General features: G+C 40.3%; 1 long non-coding RNA gene across 1 annotated transcript in view; it reads right to left on the reverse strand.

Moving 5' to 3' along the window:
• Positions 1 to 20,235, reverse strand: part of LOC123810552 — a 62,734-nt gene extending 42,499 nt beyond the window's left edge. The window contains exons 1-2 of the long non-coding RNA XR_006784275.1: positions 20,126 to 20,235; positions 13,678 to 13,829 (exon numbers count right to left, since the gene is read on the reverse strand). This is a non-coding gene — a long non-coding RNA (uncharacterized LOC123810552). The remainder of the gene's footprint in view (positions 1 to 13,677; positions 13,830 to 20,125) is intronic.
• Positions 20,236 to 27,862: the final 7,627 nt, after the last annotated feature.

Raw genomic sequence — 27,862 nt, forward strand, 5'->3', positions numbered from 1 at the left:
CCAAGGATGTTCAACTTATTTAGGAAATTCAAGGTGAATTTTTTAATCAAGTTCAGATACGTAAGTGGCAACAGTTGAGGATGAGTGAGAAGTTTAACAAAGTGCATGTGTCTCTCTCAGCCAGTCTTGCAGTGCACATTTAGATCTTTTAAAATGCAGGGATTGTCAGGCTCAGAGGTTCTAATAAAATCCTTCCCCATCCCCCACGGGACACACGTGGTTGGACAGAAGTCTTACGAATGATCACTGACTCACTTGCCTCTTCTTCTGGGAAGACAGCTTACTACGACCCAAAAGTGACAATCCAGCCACCACAGCATCCAGGTGACAACTATCTTGGATCTAGGTATGAAAGTTCAAAGGAAATAATCTCTGGAGGCCTCCAAATCCAAGCTTAAAATGAATGTCAAGTGACGGCAAACACATATCCACAATGCACACCTCTACCTGAGGAACAAAATTAAGTCCCCACAGGATCCACAAGTCCCCAAAGATCAATAGACTCTTTGGTGAAGTCTGACAGCAGAAGTTCATTATGGCCGGACAGGTGTCTCAGCATCTGCTCCCCAAACACATCAGTCAATGAGAAGATTGCTCAGGCACAGATGTTTGTAGGATTTTGGAATACATCACGGAACTTAATTGGAAAGAGCTCAACCACCCAATGGATTGAGCTTCTTTCTGTTTCTTTGGAACTGACTTATCATGGTTCCTAGCCGCTCTTTCAGAAACCTCTGGAACTGCAGACAGAGGAAGCACGCAGGCATCTGCTGTGGAAGAGAGCAGTACCTGAGACCGTGTCAGGGCCAGAATTAAGCTGATTGGCACATGTTAAAATGCAACATAATGGAGTATTTGCCGCAGTGGCCCTCTCCTGCCGTTGGCTCATGAGGAATAATGATGGCTTACTGACAGAAGCAGGGACTCAGCCGCTTGATAACATTGTCGCACTGATGGTTTGAAGTGGTCCTGCCGTGGCCAGCATTTGGCTGGAAACAACAGCCATTCACTCTCTCAGGCAGGGTGCTGAAAACAGACCCACAGCCATGCACAACGCAGTCCATTCTGAAAGGCATTCTCTGCCATAATTTCCATTGTCACTCTTCCCCTACTGTTTATATAATATGGCAAGAGTGGGACCGAGAACTAATATTACAATCAAGAGCCTCAAACAACAAACAGCAGAGCTGAGTTTTCTAGGGAGAGGATTACTGAGCTTCCTACAGCGGCAGGTACGCCACGGCACACATCACCGCCTGCCTTATTAAAGCAGCCCTTTCCTGGGAAAAGAACATTGCCACGGACATAATGAATTAATTTGGCATTTCCTTCGGTCTCACTCAGCACGCAGTGTGCTTCCCTGAGCATGAAAACAGCACATCTTCACAGAAACATTTCTGAAATGATGTGCCTCCTCATAGAAAAGATCAATTTGAATAGATTCCATCCCCAAGAGGGCAATTCAATACGAAAAGTTTTCAACTAAAGTCAAGACAGATTGTCCAACTAGTTTTCAAGCCCAGCACAGACCACTATCTTTGTCCATATTTCAGCTTACAAACCCTCTCTCTTTTGCCCTCTCTTGCGATGTATATGCATACACAGACATGCATTTATTTGTAGCTCTTCCTATACTGAGAACAAAGCTCTTGCTCTGTCAGCATAAAGGCTATTGCTGTGGAAGTGAAAATAAAAAAGTGTGCTCTACTTTAGGGAATGGAAACATAAAGTTATTGAATGTGACTATTGCTTGAGAGGCTGTTTTGGGGTTGTTGAAAGTTAGGAAAAAAAGATAAAATAGAATAATAAACTGAGGGGAGGGATGGAGACAGAGATTGGGTGATTAAAATGCTAGCTGGTGGGTACAGTGTTGAAAACACAGGTTTGAGAGGTGAAAGGCCAGACTCAGTGCCAAACGACCAAAATCGAATTAGAGCTGAAAAGTACAATGAGCAGACTGAGGGCCAGAAGCCATGCATTGCAACAAGGATGTGATAATTACAAACAGCCAAGGAGGGGATGGAAATCCAGAAGTGATAATGTTGTGCTTCCAAGAAGGAAGGCTGGCCCTCCTTAAATCAAGTGTAAGAAGACCAAACAAACAACCGACACCATGGCACATTGAGTGAAAGATCAGACAGCTGTGTTTTCTTTTCTTTCTCTTTTATTCTCAGGTCAAGTGCTGCTGCCACTGCATTTTTGGTTGGTTTTTGCAGGCATCCATCACAGAGACATAACTGTTAGAAAAGCAGAAAGCTAAAAATCCTCTAAGACACTTTTTTTGGTATCTTCTGCATTCCCAATGTCAAGAATTTATGATACCATAGACATAGCATTTATTATTACCACCCTCCTTCTCCGGATAGGTGCCTGAAAACAATCCATCCCAAATAACTGTAATACCTACGAAATCAGGAACCATGGCTGGGTAGCTCCATAGGTAAGAGCCCAGTACTAACAAGCAGAGTGCATAAAGCAGTGGTTTCCGAATGTGGCTGCACATTAGAATCACCCAGATGGGATGTTAAAACTCCCCATTCCAGTGACATAGGGCAACAGGTACAGATTTTCAGTTACCTTGACCTTGGTAATTATTCTACAATGTATATCAAATCATCATGTGGTACACAATCATATTTGTCAATATTCCTCAATAAAGTTAAAACAAAAACAAACAAGTAGACTTAAAAAAAAACAATTCCTCAGAACAATTAAATGAAAATTTCTGGGCGTAAAATATAAGGTTTTTTTGTTTGTTTATTTGTTTGTTTTGAGAACCCCCAGTGCTGAGATATCGCTGTATGGTCCCACTGACTTTGACCCTTTCCATAGCCCTAATGGCACTGCTAACCTCATGTTGCCCAGTTCCCCAATATCAGCCAGTGGGCCTTAGAAAGCTCCCGTGTGAATGTGGACAGCTCAGCACCAATCCATCACCTCACCCAGCAAGCCACTCTGAATCAGTCCCAAGAGAGTCCAAAGCTCGATGATAAAGCAGCTCAACAAAGGTGGCTTCAGAAACCAAGAAGCAGATTTAAGCTCACAAAAGAAATTTCACCCCTGGAATAAACAGGCTTTTATAGTCTCCCACCTAATCCCTGATATATATCCTCTAAATACTATGGCAGGTAACATTTTAGGGCCCAAAGTGGGGACAGTTTCTCATTTTTATGGAATGACAGATAGAATTTGGCCCCCTATTGATAGTATTCTCGACCCTTTGGGATCTTTGCTGTAGGTTTAACATTCTGCCTTAGTGAAGAGTAACCTGCTAACATTCAAGGTTTGCTCTGACCCCAAGGGCTTCTTCTGCATTCTTAGGGGCCCAAGTAAGCATGTCTCAGTCTTGGGCTCTTTATCCTTCCCAGCTGCACTTGAAAGCTTTCTGAAGTCTGGGTAGAAAGCAATCCCCCAAAATTCCAGGCTTGGTTTTTTAAAAAATATATTTGAATCGAAACTACAAAGGCTAACTGAGCTCTTTGTTAATTCAATTACACAAAATGATACTAGATATAAAATGCTTTCTATATTGATGTATATAGAAAGATATATACATGTATCTATAATGTACTACAAAAATCTTTTCTACAGTCAATTTTTATGCCTCCTTTATTAGGGCGATTTTCTTAATCCTGACTTTAAAACTGACTTCTGAGTCAAAACTCCACAACCTCATTAAGCTCCTTAACATAATTCCCTCTACACCATTCTCCTTATTTCTTAGTTCTTGTAATTCTCGTGAATTATTTCAGCATTTGTGCTTGTTACACCTGTTAAAAACAACAACAACAAAAAGACACTTGCAATGGCTCCCCAGTGCCTACTGAATGAAGTTCAAGCTCCCCAGGCTTCATTTCCAAATACTCCATAATCTGATTCCAACTCTAATTCCTAGTCTTTTGGTGAAATCGTCTTTCCCTGTCCCTGGAGCATGCCATGCACGGTCCCATCAGTGTGCTATTTGTGTGCAATTCCCTTCGTGGTAAGGACTATCTGTCTTCTTCCCTACACTAGACAGGATGGGTGAAAGGCTTCCCTTTGCTTAACCATAGGTCATGAGTTCTTAACCTGAAACTTATCCACTCCCTGGAGTTCTTAAATGATTTGGAGGCGGTGCATAATTTTTGAACTTATTACACAAAATTGGGTGTGCATATCATTGGCTATAGCTTTGGTGGCCTGCAGTAAACCATGCCTCCTGGTGTTCATGCTCGTGTGTAGTTCCCCACCTGCTCCCATGAATCTGAGCAAGCTCTGTAATCTGCTTCCACTAATAGAATTCAGAAGTGGCTCTGTGACTACCAGACTGTTGGAAGTTTAAGCAGCCACATGGAGAGGCCAAAGAGAAAGAAAACGGAAGCCCCTGGCCAAACTGCTGGGACCAACCGTCATCCATGCGGGTGAGGCCATTTCAGAATGTCCAGGTGCCCCGGTGTCCCTGCTGACACCAGATCAAGCAGAAGAACCAAATGTCCATGCACACAATCGTGGAAATTAAAAATTAAAAAAGAACTGTCATTGTTTTGGGGCAGTTTGTTTCACAGTAATGTAAAACAAAACAGAAAACATGCGGATGCTCCTGAGTGCAGCTTTTTCTGGGAAAAATGTCCAGGTTCTCAAAGGAATTAGTGATGCAAGGCAGGTTAAGTATCTTTATATGAGGAGGCCCCTGTAAAGCACTTAACATAGTATCTGCAAGGTGGTGAGCACTCAGGAAGTATTTGTCTATTATTTATTAGTAGTAGTAGTAGTAGTAGTAGTAGTAGTAGTAGTAGTAGTAGTAGTAGTATGCAGCCAATAGTCCACTCTAAGTATTCCAAGGAAGAATTTCTGGAAGACAAGTCATCACTATTGATGAGAGAGAAGCCACAATTACAATCATAAAAATGAAAAACAAACATCTGTGCATCAAATCTGAAGGGTGAGTAGAAAGTAGGATAAATGGACTTGAATCAAGACATTAGAAATTAGGGTGGGCAAAATTTGAAAAAATCATATCGGATAGTTCAAAACTTATCTTGAACGGAAAGTGTTCATGAAGAATCCCCCCTTCTTCCCTCTGTTCAACATACTTAACTACATCCTAGACTGCCCTGAACCAGTGAGTTTGGAGCAAAGGCTCTAGGTCTCCAGAGGATAGAAGGCTGGGTGAAGATAAGGCTGACTTATGGAAAAGAGGCAAGTTGTGGAAGCGCATGCCCATCGGTGCTATGTTTCAGTGAGACAGAAAATGAAACCATTGTCCCTGAGTGACCGGGGTGGGGGGCACTGGGAAGCATGGTAAAGGCTCAAAACAGCCACTGAGGGAATGAGGAAGGCTGCCAGCCAGAAAGGAGTGAAATGACGGACAAGTAGCATGGAAGGCCCAGCTGCAGCTGGAGGGCTCAGAGTGAAATGCAGGTCTCCATTCACAAATGACTTCTCAGCAGAATCCTTCCTTGATGCAAAAATGATAGACAGGTGGTTCTGTCTCTGGAGATGCTGGGCAGAAGCAGGATGGCCATCTGCCAGAGCTGTTTCAGGGGGTTCAAGAGCAATTCATATGACTACAAAGTCCCTCCTTACCCAAGGACTTCTTACCACTCGCTGGCTTCTTGGCCTTAGCAGATTATTTAGCTATTCTGTGCCTTGGTCTCCTTAACTTCGGACTCAGAATGGCTGTTTTAAGGATTATATTAAAAGCATACATATAAAGCACTTGACACAATGTTAGCCATTATTATTATCATTATTATTGTTATTATTATCACTCTATAAACCAATGGTAGTAGTTTACTTTTTCCTTTGAAGACTCAAGCCCCATTCTTTAGAATATCCTGTGAATTTTGCAACTCTCCATATTATGCACACCTGAAGACTGTTTCCTTAAAATGGAAATACACGTCTCTATGCTTCTACATGTGTATAGTCATTTCCACAGATACCATCAGCCAAAGCTACTGGAATCTGCGTTGAAAGTTATGTCCTACCCCACACATTCATCCTTGGGCTTCCCAGACACACTGACAAAAAGTCAAATTCCAGTATTGATTTTGTGTAGTCAGCCAATAATGTTTCTCTTTCTTTGGGGGATAAAGTGATCACACATGTACACACACATGCTTTATAGAGCTTAAATAAGAGAATCCAGATAGTGGAAAAGTCAATGAGTATAAAATGTAAGCCTAGGTGTGATGGTTAATTTTATGTGTCAACTCGGCTGTGCCACAAAGCCTAGCTATTAGTGAAACATTATTCTAGATGATTCTGTGAGGGTGTTTACGGAGGAGACTTACATTTAAGCGGGCAGACTTTAAGTAAAGCAGATTGCCCTCCCTAATACGGATGGGTCTCATCCAATCACCTGAAGGCCTAAATAGGCAAAAGACTGGCATCTTCTGAGCAAGAGGAAATTCTGCCAGCAGGTGGCCTTCAGACTTCCTCTGCAACATTGGCCTTTCCTGCATCTCCAGCTTGCCAGCCCATCCTGTGTGTTTTGAATCTGATAGTTCCCTTAATCACCTGAGCCAGTTCCTTAAAACGGATCTTTCCATATATATACATACACACATCCTGTGGGCTCTGTTTCTCTGGAAAGTCCTGACTAATACACTAGTTTTGTCCGATGTTCTCCTAATGGGCCATGTGACAGCCTAAGATGATCTGAGCTTACATAATGGAGACCTAACAGGTAGCAATAGGTAGTACACCCTTGGCCCCAAGTTATTTTTGAATTTATGTGAATTTATAACAATATTCCTCAGGAAAGCACTTGGAGATTAATAAAGGCATTAAATCAAATTCAGTGCCCTTTGAGTTTGTGAAGTTTAATCCTCTATGCCAGTATCATTCTGCCTATCAGACTGTGGAACTTCACCTATATCGATAGTCTTGGGTTCTTGTAGTACCTACATTTTGCCCAAGGCTTTTTATAAGCATAGCAAAATCTGCTGTTTCAGAGATAATATTCTTTCCACATCAGCCATATCCAAGGGCCTTTGGGCTCCACACTAGCTAGCATTTTTCCTGTATTTCAGATAATACAGCACCGTATTTTTTTGTCATAAAGGTTCTGTCATAAATATTCAAGAAACATTTGCCTGGGAGACAAATGCAGTGAACACTATGCTGTTAAGTAAAAGTGGCACCTATCTATTTTTTCTATTCCATTTCAGATAATAACTTTCTGTCTATCCTTTAAATGAACATTTCTATACCACTGGAACATTTAAAAAATTACTAAAAACCAAACTTATTATTTACATACTTCTAACTTCCCACCTTGCCTTGTTTAATGACAGACTTCTTTTTCACTGCATTTGGTCATTATTTTTTTGCTTTTCTCCTGTCTTTCTCTGTGCAATTACTTTTACTGTTCTTTGTGGGTTTCAGATCCCAAACTTACTCTTACCTTCTCCTTGCTTTCCTCAAACTTCTTTTCTATTTTTTTTTATTTTTTTATCCTCACCTGAGGACACACTTAAGTGATTTTAGAGAGAAGGGAAGTGAGGGAGAAAGAGAGGGAGAGAAACATCAATGTGAGAGAGAAACATCAATCAGTTGCCTCTTATATGCACCCTGACCAGGGACCAAACCTACAACCCAGGCATGTGCCCTGATGGGGAATCGAACCCACGACTTTTCTGTTAGGGGACAACACTCCCACCAACTGAGCCACACTGGCCAAGGCTCAGGCCTCTTTACCACTAGAATAGAAATACCATTCCATTAATTTTTAATTCAGCTTATACCCACTGAAGTTCTTTCCCCTTGTTGTGAAAATAACACCTCTTCCAATTTATATTCCTCACTAATAATTTTATTCCCCATCCCTAATACAATGGTTGCTTATCATCTTCCTTTATAGCCTTTTTCTTAGTAGTTGAGAAAATTACAAAAAGTTAACTGAACAATGATCATTTCTGGCTGTTCATTACCATGCTTCATAATTATTAATCATAGAACATATAATTGCCAAGTAATATGATACATTTCTAGTTGTAGGAGCTTCAAGTCTTACTCTAACTTCTCTGTCTTCATTTGTTCATGTGTAAAGGGAGTTTTATAACAACATTAATATGTGCCTCAAAGGACTGGTGCTGTGATTACATAAGATTAGCATATTAAAGCGTGTCATAAACTATGAAAGTGGTAATATGAAGGTTGGTGTTTTGCCATCCAGGTATATATTCATTCAGAGACTTACTGTGGATTAAAAACTAAATTAAAAACACCGCCATGAAAAGTAAATAAAGAAACTAAGCAGCACACAATTAAACTTAGTTTCAATTGTGCTACATTCTTTCTGTCACCAAGAAACTAATTAGTACGACATAATCACATACTTCCTGCCCAGTAAACATACAAGTCCCAGAGGAACAAATGATTTGTATCATGAATCACTGGCCACTGCTTACTGGTAATTATCATATAAATGAGGTGCTTCTGGTTGACCTCTGATTCCCTAGTCCTTTTCTGAGACAGCAAAGATACAGCAGTTATGCAAAAACTTGACAAAATTTAAATTACTTTTCAAGCCTCACCTTGTGGATATTCTTTGTTTTGAAAAAAAAATCACTACCCCAATTAAAAAAAATACTATCAAAACAGATACTAAAATACTAAAATGTTAGTGTGTGTTTAGAAATGGCTCCCACAATTAAAACAGAAAAATTCAAGAAAATATGTCATAAAGCTCCAAGTCTAATTATGCACATCAGCAATATGGACGTGACTGTATTCCAGCCTTTCTTGAGGGGGTCAGCAAGTCAGAGTTAAAGGAAGACACCCAGCTCTGTCCCAGATTAGCTGCATGAATTTCCTTAGTCACCTTCCTTATCTCACCCATGGGTTCTTCCTTTGTACAATTAAGCAATTAGATCAGATGATTTTAGGGTCACTTCCTGTCCTAACTTTCCTTGATTCTGAATCTTAAAGAAAGAAATATACATGTAATATACCTTAAATATTGTTTAAAGCCATAGTTCTCAACAGGAGCTGACACTGGAATCACCTTGGGAACTTTCAAAAACACTGGTGCTCGAGCCGAACACCGCAGAGTGGGAATGAATCGGTCTGAGCGTAGCCGGCACTCAGAGGACTGTAAAGCTCCAATGTGCAGCCAAGCTCAAGAAGCACTTGTTAATTACTCCATACTTTCTGGGATTGCGCATTTCCTCTTCTTTTCCTTCTTCGGGTCTCTGAGGCTGCCTTGTCATTAAAACCATGGGGAACCTGACTTTCCCCACCTGACTGCGGAGACCCCGAGTGAGATGACGCCAGTGAAGGTCCCTGGCAGGGCACTGGCTTGCAGGAGAGATGTAAGAACCAGTCATGCATTTCTCCCCACCCGACTTCCTGGGCCCCCAAAGAGCTGGACCTCCCTCCATTACTTATCAAATATTGGAACATCACTAAAAGAACTTCCATACATTTTCCGAAGTAGAATTTTCCAAACTATCCCTTCAACTCAACAAAAAGACATTGATGTCACGGACCCCGCCACCATTGATGTCCCCATACCTAGAATCACTATTTATTGAATGAAGAGGTGAACTGGTCAATGTTTCCCCAGACCCTTTGTCATTGGCCCTGACACCCGCCTCGATACACATACATACACACTTCACCATCTTTTCCTAACTCTGCTTTTTGACCAGTGTCAAAGATCTGAGTCTCATAGATCACATGTTTTCCTTCCCCTCATTACAGTATCTCTACTACTTACCCCTGGAGATCCTATCCTATAGATAGGATACTGTCTGGAGATACTATCCTGTAGATAGGATACTGTCATTGACAAAGTCTCAATAAAATACTGCTTGGGCATGAAAATAAATGGACTTTTATTTTGTCATATATGAGCTCAAAATATGATGAGAAATATCAAGAAATGGTAGAATTAGAGAAAACATACCTAAAAAGCTGACTTTGTGTGTGCTACAAAGTCACCCGAAGCTTGGTTTTGTAGCCCCTACTGAATCCCTACAGGAAAACCCCAAATCAATAAAAAAGATGAAGGCAACATTTTCATCAGACCGGGCCTCCATCAGAGGATTCTTTGCTTAGATTGTCTGTCAGCCCAGTCCTTGATTTCAAAGACTATTATGTGACAAACGGGCAGGGCCAGAAATAGAAGAAAAGAACAATATTCTATCAGCCAATCCTCCTTATCAATCAGAATAATTCATGTGTTTTCTCTTTCAAGAGGAGAATGTGGGATGGAGTGTAGCTGAAGCCTGAAGTTATCATGAACGGCGGGGGTGGGGGTGGGGGGAGAAAATTGCTAATGCTGCAGTCTTCCCATCCATCACCTCCAATACAATAACAGTGTCTATTTCATCATTTCCTTCATACAGGCAAATATTCACTGAGGATTTTGACCAGGCCTCTTCAACTATCTGCCTGATTGCTGAAGAAGTCAGGCTGCCTTTGGCACTTGCTCCTTGGGATCAGTGATGACTTGAGAAACAAGGAGGTTATAAACTACTTCACAGTGGGTTAAGATAGTTGAACTGTCTCGCATGCCACTCATGTGCCTTTCTAAATCAGTTCAGTACAAAATAGTGTTTGTCCTGACCAATCATATTTGAAACTTGCAGAGGGAAGCGTCACCTGTGATTACAGAACCATCGAGGGGTCTCGTCTTAGTGCCGCTTTGTGTGGGCCGCTTTCTACACCCCCACATTCACAAATCCAGAATGATCTGGAAGAAAATATTCAGAACAAACCACTACTTTCGAGAAGCATAACTCTTTTTAAAGATTGGGTAAATAGGTCAATGTTCTTTCTAAGGAAAGCAAACTGTTAGTCCCGGGCACCCCAAGATGAGGAAGGATGAGATGGAGAAAAAGCAAGGCTCTCCCCCAGGGAGACAGGTGATTCATTCACCTTGAGGAGAGCCGTGTGCTCATTAGGCCCACCAGGGAAACATTTAGCAAACTTGAGCAGCAATTTTCTAAATGAGTGGTAATTTTCTTAATGAATCTTCTCCCTAAACCTTTGTGAGGATAATTGTGTGTAATTTTAGAGACAGAAATAAGCTCGAAGGAGCCAGAAATGACTCGCCCACAGCCACGCTGAGAACTTTAAAGATTCCTATCTGTTTCCCACTCTGGTAGACTGCACTCTTGACTGAAGGCGAGATGAGAAACAGGAACATGGGCGCAAATACATCATCAGAGCAACTGCCACATGCTTGACTCCACAGCCATCCAAGTTATTAACAGGATCTGGCTGATACAATCACATCTTTCTGGCCCTTACATATTGCTGTTGGTTATTCAAAAATGTTGAATGATCAAGAGAAATGTACTTTTTAACTTTTTGAAATGAGAGACTAAGTTAATCACATTCTCCTCAAAGGGAATTCACTGAATATTTTGATTTTCAAAGGAATATTAGAAGGGTTTCATTTTCTTTGTCCCCTATATTTTTCTAATAGCACACAGGTTAAGAAGCTGTAAAAACAGTTTCCTAGGAAGTATTTTTTTTTTGTTTCTCTACGGAGTAGGGTCAGATTTTTCCCTACTGCCTCATCTTTTTACATTATCTTTCATAATACCCTTGAAGATTACGGCAGTGCTGAGAATAAGAGTTAAGCAATTGTCTTACATGCATGGGAAATGGAATTTCAGAAGACAAAGTGCACAGGCTTCAGAATCACAAAATCCTGGATTCGAATCCCAGTTTGGCCACTACACCTCGAACAGATCCTTTCAAAATACTGCACTGCACTTTCCCATCCCTGTATAACGTGGGGAGAACAATGTTCACTTCCCACGGTTGCTGTGAGTATGAGAAATCGTGGTCGTGCACAGTGCCTGGCTCATCCAAGTTTCTCCAACTCATGAGCCCTCTCTTCCCTTCAAAATCTGTGTCAGTCCAAATCCTGGTATAATCCCAATTGGTTTTGATTTTGTAGAGATGTTAGAAAACGTAGCCAACCGTGCTGCAGCGGCATTGTGAATGAGAACGCCAACTCAGATACGAATCAAAATGTGGGCAGTAAGGGGAGAGCGAGCTGGAATCACCCACATCTGCTCATTCACACAAAACCTCGGGCAAGTTCCTCTCTACATCAGTTTCTTCATCCATGAAAAATGGTAAAAATTGTACTTGCTATTCTGACTTCACACATTTGGTGGGAAGAATAAAATGATGTGCTTAGTCGGCGGTGCAAGTGTAAAATACAATTCTTAGAAGGGTACCAGATACGCAGCGAACTCTGTAAATATTGACCCTTATGATTGTTGATATATTATTTTTCACTGTTGTATCCCAATGCCTCGGACACTGTTGGTCACGTAGTCGACATTCAATAAATACTTGTTGAGTGGTTGATTAAATAAATAAAATGAATAGAGTTGTCTATCAGATCCAGTAATCTCATTTCAAGGTGAAAAATTAATCTGACTCTATTTTCCGTGACCTAGATCCACTGTCTTATTGACTTAGAACCAAAAGGGAAACCAATGTGTATTAGAATTACATAAAGACAGGTCTGATCATTTCCTAAAATTCTTAAAATGTATTCAGAAAGCCAAAATATGCCCTAAGCTGAAAACTCAGAGAAAAATCAGTTTCAAAGAATTAAAGAAAACCTTCAGAACCTTCATGCCCCAGGACAGGAGGTGGCTGGGGCTAGCAGAGTGAGGCTACTCCCATCAGGGCATCTCCCCAAGGTGGCCCCACGTGATTTGGAAGACCAACTTGGCATTCCCAGGGACCGCTTGACCCTGAGTGCAGCTCAGGGCATCAGCATCTCCACTCCCGTGCACTGGTCTGTGTTCATGACGACAGGTGGGGAGGAGAGGGATAAATGATCCATCCCAACCGAGTCTACGCTTTTCCTTGCTGTCCTCAAGAATAAGGCTCTCAGCTTGGCACTGCTTCTTTGTCCCCCAGGTCCCATTTATGACTTTGAACACACTCATATCAGTGCCAGACACAGACACAATCTGACCAGAAATAAACACCGTGATTCCTCTTCCTCCATAAACAACATCCTGATAACAAACCCTAGCCCGGCTGCCTCCAGGCCACCTCCTCCCCAGGCAGCAAACCGAATTCAACACCGTCTCAAAGTTCAAACGGTGACAGATGCATGCCTATAACCACAGAACAGAAAAAAATAAAGTAAAATATATCCTTTGTAGATAATATTTTATATTATTTCCTCTCAATTTTTTTATTGAAAAAGATTTTGCCCTGGAATTAGGGCAAATAGCACTTAATTTAAATCTTTGTAAAAATAAATATTTAAAAAAAAACTAAAAGCAGGATCCTGCCACAGATACGAGCTGCATTCCGTTATAAGTCCCCTGGAGAGGGAACAATATTAAAATCCAAATAAGCTCAGGTTTGTGCCCATTTTAATGTTTGGCTGCCGCAGAAACCTCATTAAGTTGTGTTGCGAAATCATTTCCAGTGTTCACTTGGAACTTTTTTTTTGAAAAAACGTATTTCCAGTGCTTACAATGAGGAACCAGGTAACAATTCACCTCTACAGGAAACAGCACCGAGTGCAGCCTGGCCTCACAGTAACTCAGCTATAGTACTTTTAACAAAGGACGGAGCGCTCCGCGAAGCGGGGCAGACGCAGTCGCAGCACATAACAATAACAACGGGAAAGGACGGCCCAGTTATTAGACCCGCCACACGACTGCAAGCACGCTGTCCCTGCTGCAGTTTCATTACCTGGATTGAGGGGAAGAGACTTCAGGTGTGGCGTGACCCCGCTGAGCTGAGTGAGCCTAGAAAATCACAGAGTCTGTCAGTCTTTCCCATGGTGGCTTGTTTCAGCACCAGGAGCAAATCACTTCACCTGCTCCTGTCCCAGTTTCTCCTGACTGCAAAGAGAGCAAAATAACATAACAGCCATCGCCAACCATGGTTTTAAAGCTTTATTGACTTTTGAATACTCCATACATCACATAATTAGTTAACAGACGAACGGATATAAATTATTTATATTGAGATCCTTGTGTCAGGGACAGCTTTGGGGGGAACTGAGATGGAACCGATCATCTATCTGTTCACTCTCCCAGCTACACTTGGCTCCTTCCACCTGCCATCTTCCCTCCGTCCCTTCCTCCCTTCTCTCCTTCCTTCCTTCCTCCCTTCTCTTCTTCCTTCCTTCCTTCCTTCCTTCCTCCCTCCCTTCTCTCCTTCCTTCCTTCCTTCCTTCTTCCTTCATTCATTCATTCTTGTGAATATTTAAATAATTTTATGAAGATGGTCACTGTCCTAATCCTAGTTCTGCCACTAACTAGTTGCATAAACTCAGGTGACTTCCTAAACCTGAGAGTTGGTTTGCTCCTCTTGGAATTTTTTAAAAAATTCCAGAGCCTTTGTAACAATCATATCATAACATTGTATATATGAAAGCACTTTTAAAATATGAAGTATTATGAAAATGTGCAAGCAATAACAAGTGACCAGCCAAAATTACAAAGAGCACCTTGATCTCGCTCTCTCTCTCTCACTTGATGGTGATGTTACAAGAACTCAGCTTCTCTTTACCGAGCCACAAAATACCAATTCGTGAAAAATGATTCTGCCCTTTAGAAACTGCTCCTACTTCAAACCCGTAAGCAGGAATGTGTGTTTTCTTTCACCTCCCACAAAATGCATAATAAAATAAAGTTCAGCCTCTGGAGAATATGCAGTTATCAAAAATCAAAATGAAAACTCAAAGGAAAATGAAAGAAATAGCAACGCTTCCTGTCAGCAGGTAAATCACTCTTTGAGAGATCAGAACTGGCAACCACTGTCTGAAGGAGGAACATTCTAGCAGGCATTGTTCTCCGTAAACAGGAAAGCAGATGCCACCCCACATTTTGTGAAATATTTATGACTCCACCACACGCCCTTTTGGGGGAGCAAATTGATGACTGTTCCACCCGACACAATCACCCGGGGTGTGCCAAGCACAGCCTCGATCCATCACGCAGATGTGATTTGTTTTGCCCTATTCAGAGGCTGCCTCCCCTTCATTCCCACGTCCAAGATGGAGAGGGTGGGAAAGATGGAGCATCCAAGGCTTCTTTCATCATTTTCTTTTTCAATGCCAAGAGTTACAGTGTTTGGGAGTATTGCTAGATAGGGAAGTGTTTTGTCTTCTTCAGATTGGCCAAACAAATCAGGGACAGTGTTCATCCCTTTTTGGTCAGCTGCCGCCCATCTCATATTCACAGCTATGTGCATAAGGCTGTGTCACGAGGTGATATTCCACTCCGCATGGGGTTTAAAAATCAGAACGCATACCACCTGAAACTGGATTAATGATGGAAATGCACACTGACAATGGATGGAAGTTAGGATTGCCAAAATAAACTCGAGCACACAACCAGACTGGAATTAACTCTTCAGGTTACACAGAGACAGTGTTTATTCAACCTCCATCGAGTGCCAGGTGATGCAACATGCAATGATGGTTCCTTCCGTTAAAGGGGGTCTCAGACACAAGTAAGCGAGGGATTGAAAGGTACAGTTCTTCCATGACTGGATTCCAAATCTCTCTCTTGCTACAGCCTTTTTGGTACCCTCTATTCCAACCATCTTGAAGTAGTCAACACAATTTATATTCCCCAGCTTTTATTTTAATGATTCCCACTTCCCATGCATCCCTCACTTTCTTTCTTCCTGTCAAAGTTTTATGCATTTTAAAAGTCCCTGTTCACATTCCACGTCCTCCGTGCATCTTCCTAGATTCCCTATCCTTGATTACAACAAATCTCTTCTGTTGTCTTTCAGTACCGCATAACTTGTATCCTTCATAATAGTTCTTACCTCAGTCTAACTTTCCAGATTGAATTCTGGGGATGCTTATCACCACAGCGAATTGATTGTGTGTTTCTGGAGAACAGGTGCTATATCCTAACACAGGTTCAATTGAATAAATTGTTCCCAAAGACATCGCCCTCATTTGGGAGCCCCCGTGGTATAGTAATTAATACCAATGTGTTGATTCTTCCTCAAACTAGTTATACTATTTGATTTTATTTCTAGGGAAGCATTAGAAAGGACTGGCAGTTACGACTCCACACACCCTCCATCATGCTAGGCACGTCACGAAGGATTATCCTTCAGGGAGCCTGACCCTAGCGCTGTCTGCCCTGTCACAGCTTTTTCTAAGGAGACTCTACCCCACCCCACCCCCATCCTGTATTCACAGCTCTGGTAACCTCAGCTGTCAGAAATCTTCTTGCTCAAAGATCTTCACACTTAGATATTTTTTCACCTTGTCAGTACAAATGTTTGTTCATCAAAAACAGTGGATAAGTTGTTACAGTATTTCATGCTTTGAATTTTCTCTTCTTCAGGGCAAAGAGGAGGGGGACTCAGCCTCCTCAAAATGGACTTCATACTCTGTGTTTCACTTTAGGATGTGTGGTTTACGTGCTATATGGAAAATCTATGCAATAAGGAAGGGAAAAAAGCACTCACTGGTGACAAGAAAACCTAGATACAAAATTGCCCCCCCCCAAAGCCAGTCATATAGTGGTAGGCTTTATGGCTACAGAATTGTATGAGAACACGAAAATTATAAAGTCGGGGGGAGAGGGAGGGAGACAGGAACTGAGGACTGAATTGCAGAAAGGCAGAAAGATCTGCAAAATATGTTCTTCTCAATATAACACTCCCAGCAGAGAGAGAATTAAACCTCAAATGTGAGAAAGCACACTCCAACTATTTTTATTCATTGACTAACCTACATTCTCTGATGTGTTGGTGTCACAATTCCGTTGAACGTGTACATAAGATATTAAATGGTAATGGAACTGCATTCATTATGACCAGAGACGCAAGATCTCCAGGCCAGAAAAGCTAGGTTATGGTCCAAATGATTTAAACTTTCATATTTTTTTTATTTACAGAGGATTATATTGCTTACAAACTGCTCTCTAAGGCAATTATAGGAACATATGCATATGTGCATACTCATTCTAAAGAAGAGAAGAAGTTGAAGGAATTATATTTATTCACTGGGCCAAAATAAATGTCATTATTTAAAGTAGTGAACAGTTCCTAGCTAAATACCAAATGCTAATATCCATAACAGGTGATATTTCTCAAATTAATCCATAAGGGTCTTCTTTACAAAATTACCTGTTCCTGAAGCTAAAAATTTGCTCAGTTATGGTGTTCTGGTTTTTTTTATCACTCCAAACAAAATAAGAAGATTCTTCAGTTTCCACAGTCTCAAATTTCCACTGTATTTTCACAGTCCCGGGGGACCCTTCTTCCCTAGATTCTGGCTCCGACATATTGTAGCCGTGCGACTTTAGCAAGCTGTCTAACTTCTGTGTGAATGTCTTCTCAAGTATAAAATGAGGATAAAAATAAAATATACCTCATTAGATTGCCACGGAAATTAAAATAGTCATGTGAACTGATTAGAGTAGGGTCAGAAATATGTGGTCAGCAAGGCTGGCTGTTTCCACAGGGGAAGGAACGGGACAGGGTGAGCGAATCAGTCAACACTTTGCTGCCGTGGTTTCAGTACCCGTGATAATTAAAGTCTGAAGGGGGGCTGCTGACCCTTAAACTTTCTCCCTGTTCTTTTTCTTGCTTGATAGTAGCCAGTGCCCCATCTTAACTATAGTATTTACACCAAGTGTTCACCTATAATTTTCAAGGAAAGAAATTCATCTCACCACTATATCTGAAACTGTAAAACAATCAAGTCGCACCTCCAACAACTTCTGTGTCAGTGAGACACTGAGGCTGTCCACACACGGGGAGATAATAAAAGATTCAGGAAAAGTCCCTAACCTTTGAGGCTGACATCAAGGAAAACAAGAGTGCCCTTTCCTCAACAGGTCCCCGGGCAGCTCTGAATGACTGGCCCATGGGTCCAAACCAGGGGACAGCTCTGGAGTTCCTGATTGCTCTTCTTCACTATTCACCATCACCTTCAGATTTTCTCAGTGGAGGCAATTTTTATCATATGGAATTGATATCATATCCAGTGACAGACTGAAGTGTGTCATGTATACAAAAATTACATACTTATAACTACTCATTCTATAATGCCTTTCATTTCAGCATTCATCAACAAAACAAAAAGTAAATACCTCACTAATTACACTGACCGAGGTATACATTTCCAGGAGGTTCACAAGACAACAACACAGAACATAAAATAGTCCTGGAAGAGTGACAGAAATTTTCTTTGTTAAATTGTTTGCATATTACAAAAGCAATATTATAATTTTAAAATTGGAAATGGAAGAGCAAATACATATGAAAGGGAAAAGTTAATAAATAACCTCCAGGCACCTTCATTCTCATTTCTTCAAAGTAAACAATCAAATTAAATATCTGCTAAATAATCTTTCATGTGCTCATTAAAAATGTACAAATGTATGGAAGGTATTGGCTGCTTGTTTTACAAAAATGGTCTTATAAGGTACATGTTAATATGAAACTGATTTTTTCCACCTACTGAAACATCAGGGGTAACCTTCTCCATCATTGCATATATTTTAAATAACTGCATAATACTCTATATTATAGATGTCTCATAAATTATTCTCCTATCTATTAATACATAGTTTTTTCCAGTAATTTTTTAACCACAACACAAAAGCTGGATCTTAGTATACTGATGTTTTCAAAGGAGGGATTACCGAGAGAAAGGAAAGTTGTATATTTTCCATAGCTATTGACAAACTGCTCCCTCCAGTAATGCATGAGTGTGCGTGCTTCCTGCCGTCTCTGCCAGAACTGATAATATCATTTCCTTTGCTTTTTGCTCTTCAGATGGGTGATAAAGACATCTCATTGTTATTTAAATTTGTATTTCCCAGTGTGAAATTTTAGTGTTGAGTCACTATTACCATTAAACAACATTTTATCCTATTTCTCTAAATGAGTGTTCCTCAACCTCCAAGCTATTTATATTTTGGGCCAGATTATTGTCTGTCTGGGGGTCTGTCTTGTGCACTGTAGGGTTTTCAGCAGCATCCCTGGCCTCCCCCCACTAGAGGCCAGTAGCACAACCACCGGAGTGGTGACAACCAAAACTGTCTCCAGGCCTTGACAGGCTCACCCCCAGCAGGAAAACCTCTATGCTAAATGCCAAATTAGAAAGACTGTAATTTATTAAATTTACTCATCATATGTGATAAAAAACAAGATTTGAAGAATCACCTCAAAGATATCTTTTCAGGGTTGATAAATCCCAAAACCCCACCCTGGCAGGCCTGGCTCAGTGGATTGAGTGCTGGCCTACAAACCAAAGAGTCTCTGGTTCAATTCCCAGTGTAGGGCCCATGCCCGAGTTGTGGGCCATATCCCCAGTGAGTAGCAGGTGAGAGGCAACCACACTTTGATGTTTCTTTCCCTTCCTTTCTTCCCATTTTCCCCTCTCTAAAAACAAATTTAAAAAATCTTTTTTAAAAAATGCCAAAGTCCCCTCAATAATCCCAAAATATGAGAGAATACATAGCATCAACACAGTATGATGTACACCTCTTTAGGCACATAATTAATTTAACACCAGCAAGACTGAGAACAGAACCTTCTAACAGACAGAAGGGAAGTTATTCAAACCTTGGGCATAATAACTACTTTAATTTCAAAGTCAATAGGCAGCTTTTTCATTTCATTCCAATTCCCTGTTTATAACTTGTGAACAGGTAAAGATAAAAAGAGTTGTTAAATATTTAAATATCTATTCACTGTGCCAAAATCTCAAGTGAGGCTGTTTCTTTTGATTATTTCTTTTGATTATTACAGTATTTTGATTCACTTTGATTTCCTAATCTAAAATAGACAAATGCTTTTCATAGAACTTCCTATAATTGGGGAGAAACTTCTTTTGTTAGAAAATGGAGTTCCAAAATATTTTTGGACTAAAAGTAATACTCATATTACTTTTCTCAAGAAAAGAATGGCCCATTCTAATTAATCACCTCTAGTACAGAGCAGTTCTTCCCACCTTCAAAAGAGAAACATACCAAGAACAGGGGGGAAAAATTAAAAGAGTTTAATTGAAATTCAACACCAAAAGCAAGAACTAACACAACAACTCTTTCCCTTCACCTAGGCATACAAATAGACTGAATGCTGCCTTATTGGTAACAGTGATAACACGAGGCACATAGACACATAGCAGGTTCTTTGCAAAGAGACTGACCTTTAGCAATTTATTCCAGGAGTAATTTTCTGGCTTTAATTAGAGGTCATTATTCCTTTCTGATGAATTCATAAATAATAATAAAACGGCTACCAGCCATTCCCCGCAGGCTTCCAGGTTCCAGGTCTCTGTAACAGCAAAGGGGACGGTTTTAAAAAGCCAGAATGCCAGTCATGAGATCTATGTGACTATTGATAAAATACTGACAACAGCACTGCAGTAAATCAATCAACAATGCAAAAAGCTGACCGAAACAGAAATGAGGAACCCTGCCCTCCTCTGCAGGACGTGGGCTTTTGTGATGAATTCGCAGGGCCTCACAAAATCCCTCTGCATTGTGATACACAGGCTGCGGGCACAGGCCAGCCTTATCCACGTCCACTTACGAATTTTAGATTTTTTGAGCTTAAGACTCTTCACACAGTTTATGTTGAGAGTGAAAATTAGAGTGTCTTACCCATGGTTATGACCACCGTCTAGGCTCTTCCCCCAAAGAGAATTTTTTCTTTCAAAATTCTTTAAAATATGAACTGAACAGTTTGTGCCATGTGAATTGATGAGTCAATTAATTGCTTATATTTTCGTCCTGTTTCAGCTCATTACCAGCTATTTCAGGTAGCTATGTTTAATCATTCTAGTCCCAAAATTAATTGGGAAATGAAACTTAATACTAATTGGTTTTCTATTATATGCATTTAAAAATATCTGTATAAATCACTAGATTAAATAACAAGCAATTGGTGGTGTTCTTCCAATTACAGCACCTCCAGCAAAAATTCCATTATACAGAAGCAAGTTGAATCATGGTTGATTTATTAATGGATTTGGTGCAGCGTATAATGAGGTTGTAGATATTGAATCCACTTACATTCATTTAAATAATCAGATTTCAGAGACTTTTAAAAATTGAGCTTTTAGCTAAGAGAACTCAAAATCAAAAATGTGGAGAAAGAAATAATCAGACAAGTCATGGCTGGCCAGCGCTCAGAGGACTCGAGGCAATCACACAGTTTTGAGAAAGGGTCTCCCCCGCCACAGCCACCTCCCGTCGTCTTCAGGCTGGAGTGCCTGTCCCCCCACCCAACACGACGACGGGGAAGTCTGCTGCAATCATTCTAAAGTGGTGGTGGGCTTATATGAGGAGGCCGGACAGGCTCCTGCATTTTTAGGCATTTTCTTAAATAGGGAGAACTGACATTGTTGTGGCCAATTCTGCTTTTTCCATCTCTAATACCTATAATCCAGTCCTAGGGAAAATACCAAGTGTCTATTTCTTGGGATGAAAATACATATTAAGCAGGTTAATATTACTCATTTCCAAGAAAAGTTATAGTTATTGGCATATCCATTGTGGCCTATGTATGAACACTGAAATGGTTTCTTAATGTATTTTACTTACAAAGACAAATGGTGATATGTTGAAAAGTTGTATGTAAGTTGCAGTCAAGTGAAGTCATGGAGAGAGATGAACATTTACACTATAGTTTTGTTTTTGTTTTTCTCTTTTGTTTGTTTGGTTTTTGGTCAGTTCCAGGCTTACTTAACTAAGGCTTAAAGTCTGATTTAGATCACAAGCTTGTAGTTCTGAACACCATCCACTTACATATTGCCCTTCATAGGATTTACATAATTATAAGAAATTAGTCATGTAATTAATTTTTAATGCTGTATACCTATAAGAACACATAAACTCCCTGGGGCCACAGACTATCTCTGTCTCTGTCTTATTCATGGATCTATCCCCAGACCAAGCACAGCGCCTACACGTAGTAAGAACTTGTTAAGTTCCTGTTTTCCAGTGAAGACAGAGATTGGCAGAATGGATAAAAACACATGATCCCACTATCTGCTGTGTACTACAGACTCTTTTGAGATCCAAAGACACAAACAGATTGAAAGTGAAACCATGTAAAAAGATATTCCATGCATACAGTAACCTAAAGACAGCAAGGGTGGCTATACTAACATTAGACAAAAAAAGACTTCATAAAAGCTTACCAGGAACAAATAAAGACATTATATATTGATATAAGGTTTATCACAGCAAGAATATATAACAATTATATGTATCTATGTGCCTAATGACAGAACATCAAAATATGGATTGGCCAAAAACCTCCTTTGTTTTTTTTTTCATAAGATGGCCCTAGTAGTGCTTAGTTGTCTTTAACTTCTTTCAAAACAGTTTTGTTAGATTGCAATGTGACAGCTGTCATATCAGTATGCTTTAAAAAAACTTATCAAAAGTGGTCAATTTTTGTGTAGTCATTTTAATATTGAAGATGGAAGAAAACAAATAATAATTTTGGCATATTATGCTTTATTATTTCAAGAAAGACAAATACACACTGAAATACAAAAAAATAAGATTTGGGCAGTGTATTGACAGTGTATGGGCAGTGCTAGGACTGGTCAAATGTGTCAAAAGTGTTTTGCAAAGTTTCATGCTGGAGATTTCTTGTTGGATGATATTCCATGGTCAGATAGAGCAGTTGAAGTTGATAGCCATCAAATCAAGACATTAGCTGAGAATAATCAACATTATACCATGTGGTAGATAGTCAACATACTCAAAATATCCCAACAATAAAGTTATTGGTGAAAATGGAAAATGTGTCTTTTATTTTATGGAAAAAACTAAATGGACTTTTTGGCCAACCCAATCAGTGCATAAAGCAAAAACTGACAGAATTGAAAAGAGAAAGGGGCAATAAAAGTTGGAGACATCAATACCTCACTCACAATAATGGCTAGAACATCCAGGCAAAGATAAGTAAGGAAAGAGAAGATTTACACAACACAATACATGAACTAGGCCTGCGTGACACACAGGACTACTCCATCCAACAACAACATAACACACATTCTCTCAAATGCACATGGGCTATTTTCCAGGATACGCATATCTTAGCCCACAAATTAAGTTTCAGTAAGAAGATAATAAGGATTCTGGAGTCAATCTCCAATGTGGAGGGGGTGGTTTCTGCTGTCACCAATTCTCGGACACCAGCTGGTTGTCTTACAATTCAACTCAATTCTGATACAGTCTACCTGGAGACAGCATCAGACTCTGCAAGTTAAAGGCTCAGTCCTATAAGACTGTTCCCCACTGTTGTCACCTGCGCTCTGACCAATCAGCTACATGTCTGAGGTTCTAACAACCCTTTCCTTGGATTTGATCAATTCACTGGGACAGCTCAAAGAATTCAGAAAAACATTTTACTCTCTGAATTACTGGTTTATTATGTAAGGATATGACTCCAAACAGCCAGATGGAGGAGATACATAAGGCAAGGAAGGTATGGAGAAAGGGCAAAGAGCTTCCATGTTCTTTCTGAGCATATCACTCTCCCCAAATATCCACATTAAGATAGGCAAAGATTTCTTAGAAATCAGAGAGCACTAACCTTAAGTTTAAAAAAAATAAAATATATAATGGATATTATAAAAATTAAAACCTACTCATGTACAGATACATTATGAAAATTAATAAGCTAATTATCATCTCTGATACTAAAACTAGATAAAGACATTAAAGAAAAAAGAACTACAGACCATTTTCCCTATGATCATAGAAGCAAAAATCATTAACAAATATTAGCAAAAATAAATAAGCAAATAAAAATGGGCAAAAGTCTGAAACAAAAACCATATGCAGGAAAATATATGGTGGGTAATGAGCACATGATAAGGCACTCAACATCATTAACCATAAGTAAAGTGCAAACTAAGCTCACAATCAAATGTCATTTGAATGTTTAACAGGCATCTCAAGCTTAATATATCCACAAGGACCAATTTCTACTTCCTTCTTCTTTAAACTGTTCCTCCTTGAGGCCTCCCTAATTTCAGTCAGTAGCTCTCATTCCTGGTTACTCAAGCAAACAGTTGCTCAAGCCAAAAAATGCAGGAGTCCGCCCTTGATTCTTCTGGGTCCTTCCAATCACCATCCCCAGCCAATCCATTACAAGTCCTGCCAGTCTTCCCTTGAAAAGAGATCCCAGTCCTCCAAAAGCTTTTCCTTTCCAGATCTTAGCCCAAGCCACACCTCCACTTGCTGGAATCACTGCTATAACCCTCTAATTGAACCCTTTGCCATATATCTGCCCTAATAATGTCAGTTAATCTTGTTTCTTACTCTTCTTAAAAGTTGTCAATGCTTTCCCATGGCACCTAAAATAAAATCCAACTTCCTTCACAATGCCTACAGGGTACTACACAACCTGTTCCCTGCCTGCTCTTTCACGGGTCACAAGTCCCCCTTATCCTCCAGGCCACACCTACATTAAGCTCCAACCATCTTCCTTTTCTGCTCCTTGTGTCTGCCACTCTTATATAAATTCTACCCTCCCTGTACCTTTGCTTTGGGGATGCCTCTCTCTGGAGCACACTTTTCCCTTGCTCTTCCTTCAACTCCAGTATCATCTCTTCACTTATCTTGGAGATTCTTGACTATTCATTCTTCTTTTCTTTCTCCTCCTCTGGAATATAAACCCCATGAGGCAAGAGCACTGACTGTCTTGTTCATTTTGATAACCCCAGGACAGAGCACTATCCTAGGTACCTAGTAGGCCCCACATAAAAGCCTGCTGAATAAATAAGTACACAGGTAATTTAGAATCAACAAGCAGAAGTATCCAGATTTTCCTGGAGAGTTAAAATTTGCTTGACTAGATTTTTTATTTGTATTTTTCTGGTTGCATCATTCCTCATTTACTTCATATTTTTAATTTCTCTGAATTCATTTATCCTACATCAGTACTCTTACTGGTGTTTACAACACCTCTTTATATAGTATCATCTGCAGATTTCATTAATTTGTTGTTTACTGCCTGTTGGAAATTATTGATGAAGATGTTAAATAGAAAGAAAGCAACATCATTCCCTATGTACTGCAGTAGAATTATTAATCACATAGCAAATGCTAGAAAAAGTCTTTTTTTAAAGTTTCCCTGCATGTATAAAGCCTCTACTAAAAATATTAAGCAGAATATATATTTTATTAAATTCGTTCACTCATTCATTCATTCATTCATTCATATAAATACTCAAAATCTTCACTTAAGCCCTAAGGACATAGAGATAGAAAAGAGAAAGAGAATTAAGTAGTCCACAAGAACCTAGCAGTCCAGTCTATTGACTCTGCTATGGAGATATAGTCAACCCTTCCTAATTCCATATTTGCAAATACCCCAATTACTAAAATGTATGTGTAAGCCCACAATTAGTAGTCATGGTGCTTTCCTTTGCAGACATGTGCAGAGCACTGATGCCTTGGAGTCGTCTGATATGTACCTTCTCAGCTGAGGGAGAACAATCCGAAGGGATGTTCTATCTTCTCATTTCTGCTCTCATCCTGTAAACAGTTATGCCTTTTGTGGTCTACCTGGTGCCACATTTTTCACATTTTTGTACTTTTGTTGGTGATTTTACTGTTTAAAAGTTCCTCCAAGCAAGTGCTGAAGTGCTGTCGGGTGTTCTTAAGCACAAAAAGGTTGCGATGTGCCTTGTGGAGAAAATATGTGTGTCACATAAGCATCATTTAGGCATGAGTTGGCTATTGACTGTGAGTACAATGTTAATGAAGTAGTAATATATATTAAACTAGGTTTCTCTAGACAGACACACACATAAAACAGGGTTATATATCTATCAGTTGGTGAAAATGTGCTGACTGTAGGCTCACAGGAACCTAACCTCGTATTTACCCTGGAAGCAATGGTTCAGTATTCACTAATTCAGCGTTCAAGGCAACTTTACAGAATACAACCACTGCAAATAATCAGAATTGCCTATATGTATAATATGCTCTAGGAGAGAGCATTATTCAAAAATGTCTTTATAGAAGAAGAAACGTTTCAGTAAACATTTGAAAATTAGAATTTCAAAATAAGGGTAGAGGCAGAGACAATGAGGTGTGCAGTGAGGATGGAAAGTCATTCCAGGCAGAAGGAACAACAAATACAAAGGTATAGAGCAGAGATCAACAAACTATCGCCCGTGGGTCAAATCCAGCCCCCACCTACTTTTGTTAGGTTTTCTTGGAACACAGCCAAGCCCATGTGGTTTACTTGTTGTCTGTGGATGTTTCTAGACCCTGCATGGAGGCACCAGAGGCACAGCATGTTCAGCAAATGGGGACTACTTTGTCGGAAATTGTTCATTTGGGAAGGGGACAGTAAATGAAGATAGATAGTTGGCAGGAGTGAGACAGCTAAGAGCCTGCTAGCCAGGCAAATGGTTTACATAATGGAGTACGTGTTGGGGATTTGAATACACCACAGGCTGAAGAGGAAAGAGACTACAGGCTGGGAGATCAGTTGAGAGACTGTGTAAATAATACAGCTAAGAGAAGATGGGCATTTTGGTTCCTGTGGTGATTTAAAGAGAGACGGGGCAATTTCAAAAATGTTTAAAAAGGCCGTGGCTGGTGTGGCTCAATGGATTGAATACTGACCTTTGAAGCAAAGGGTTGACAATTCAATTCCCAGTCTTGGGCACATGCCTGGGTTGTGGGCCAGGTCCCCAGTAGGGGGCGTGTGAGAGGCAGCCACACATTGGTGTTTCTCTTCCTCTCTATCCCTCTCCCTTCCCTTCTCTAAAAAGTAAATCAAGAAAATCTTTTACAAAAACTTTTAAAAAGACATAAGTGATTATAACTTTGTGACCATTTTGGCTTGAAGGAGGATGAAAAAGAGGGAGAAACAGATAATGTGGTTCCCAGACCCAAACTGGATGAAGCAGTGAATGATGGTGCAGTCTTCCAAGACTGAGATTCCAGAGGAAGAAAAAAATAGGATTTTGGTCTTGGACATTTTGAACATGAGCTGTCTTGTGAGCATTTCGGTATACAGATGTGCAGACACAGATTGAATAAACAGATGTGGAATTCATCAGATGATAACCAAAACCCTGGTTGCAGTTAGCTTGCTGAAGGAAAGCACACGTAGTGAGAGACACAGGGAAGAGATGGCTCAGCAGGACGCAGTCAGGATGAAAGGTTTGACCCAGCAGGGGACAACAGCCAGGCAGGGGCAGTGTAAGAAGCTTATGGAGAGAATAGCTGACATCTTAGACATCACATGGATTTGAATCCTTGTCTGATATGGGTGAGTGAAACTTTTCATTTATATCTTCTAAGTTCTCCTTAACATGAATGACAAACAGCTAGATCTATTTTACAACTTCAAGCCAGAATTAAGAGAGCTCTGCCATCTCATACTCTGTGCAAGTGCCCAACTCCAAGAGCCACTTGGAACTTCCGGGAGAGTTATCACACTGCAGGGGTGCATAGAGGGGAGGTACCAAACACGGCCTATGCCATACCGAACAGGAATTAACATCTCTCTTTCAACAGTTCAGGGAAAGTGAGGCATTTATGGAACTCCTGTGTCTCAGGCATGGTGCTTGGTACCATGACTGAACATTAAGCTGAAGGGGCTCTTAGGGTTCACCTGTTTCAGTGATTGCAAACTGTCCTCTTCAGTGCCCTAGGTAAACATTCTTGGGTGACAGGCCACCATTTTTTGTGACAGAGTCCAGCTATCTGTTTACCAAACCCATTACCTACTCTTTGTTGTGGATACAGAAGAAGAACATATTTCCCAGCCTCCCTCGCAGTTAGGTTTGATGGCCCCACCTATGTGCCCACCTCCAGACCTGGACCATAAAATACCTCCCATGGGTAATCCTTTGTCTCTTTTTACATTTTCTGGTTGGCATCAAAATGTAGATTTG

This window comes from Phyllostomus hastatus, unplaced genomic scaffold (genome assembly GCF_019186645.2).
Source record: "Phyllostomus hastatus isolate PE091 unplaced genomic scaffold, TTU_PhHast_1.1 phas_scaffold_755, whole genome shotgun sequence".
Classification (NCBI taxonomy): Eukaryota; Metazoa; Chordata; class Mammalia; order Chiroptera; family Phyllostomidae; genus Phyllostomus; species Phyllostomus hastatus.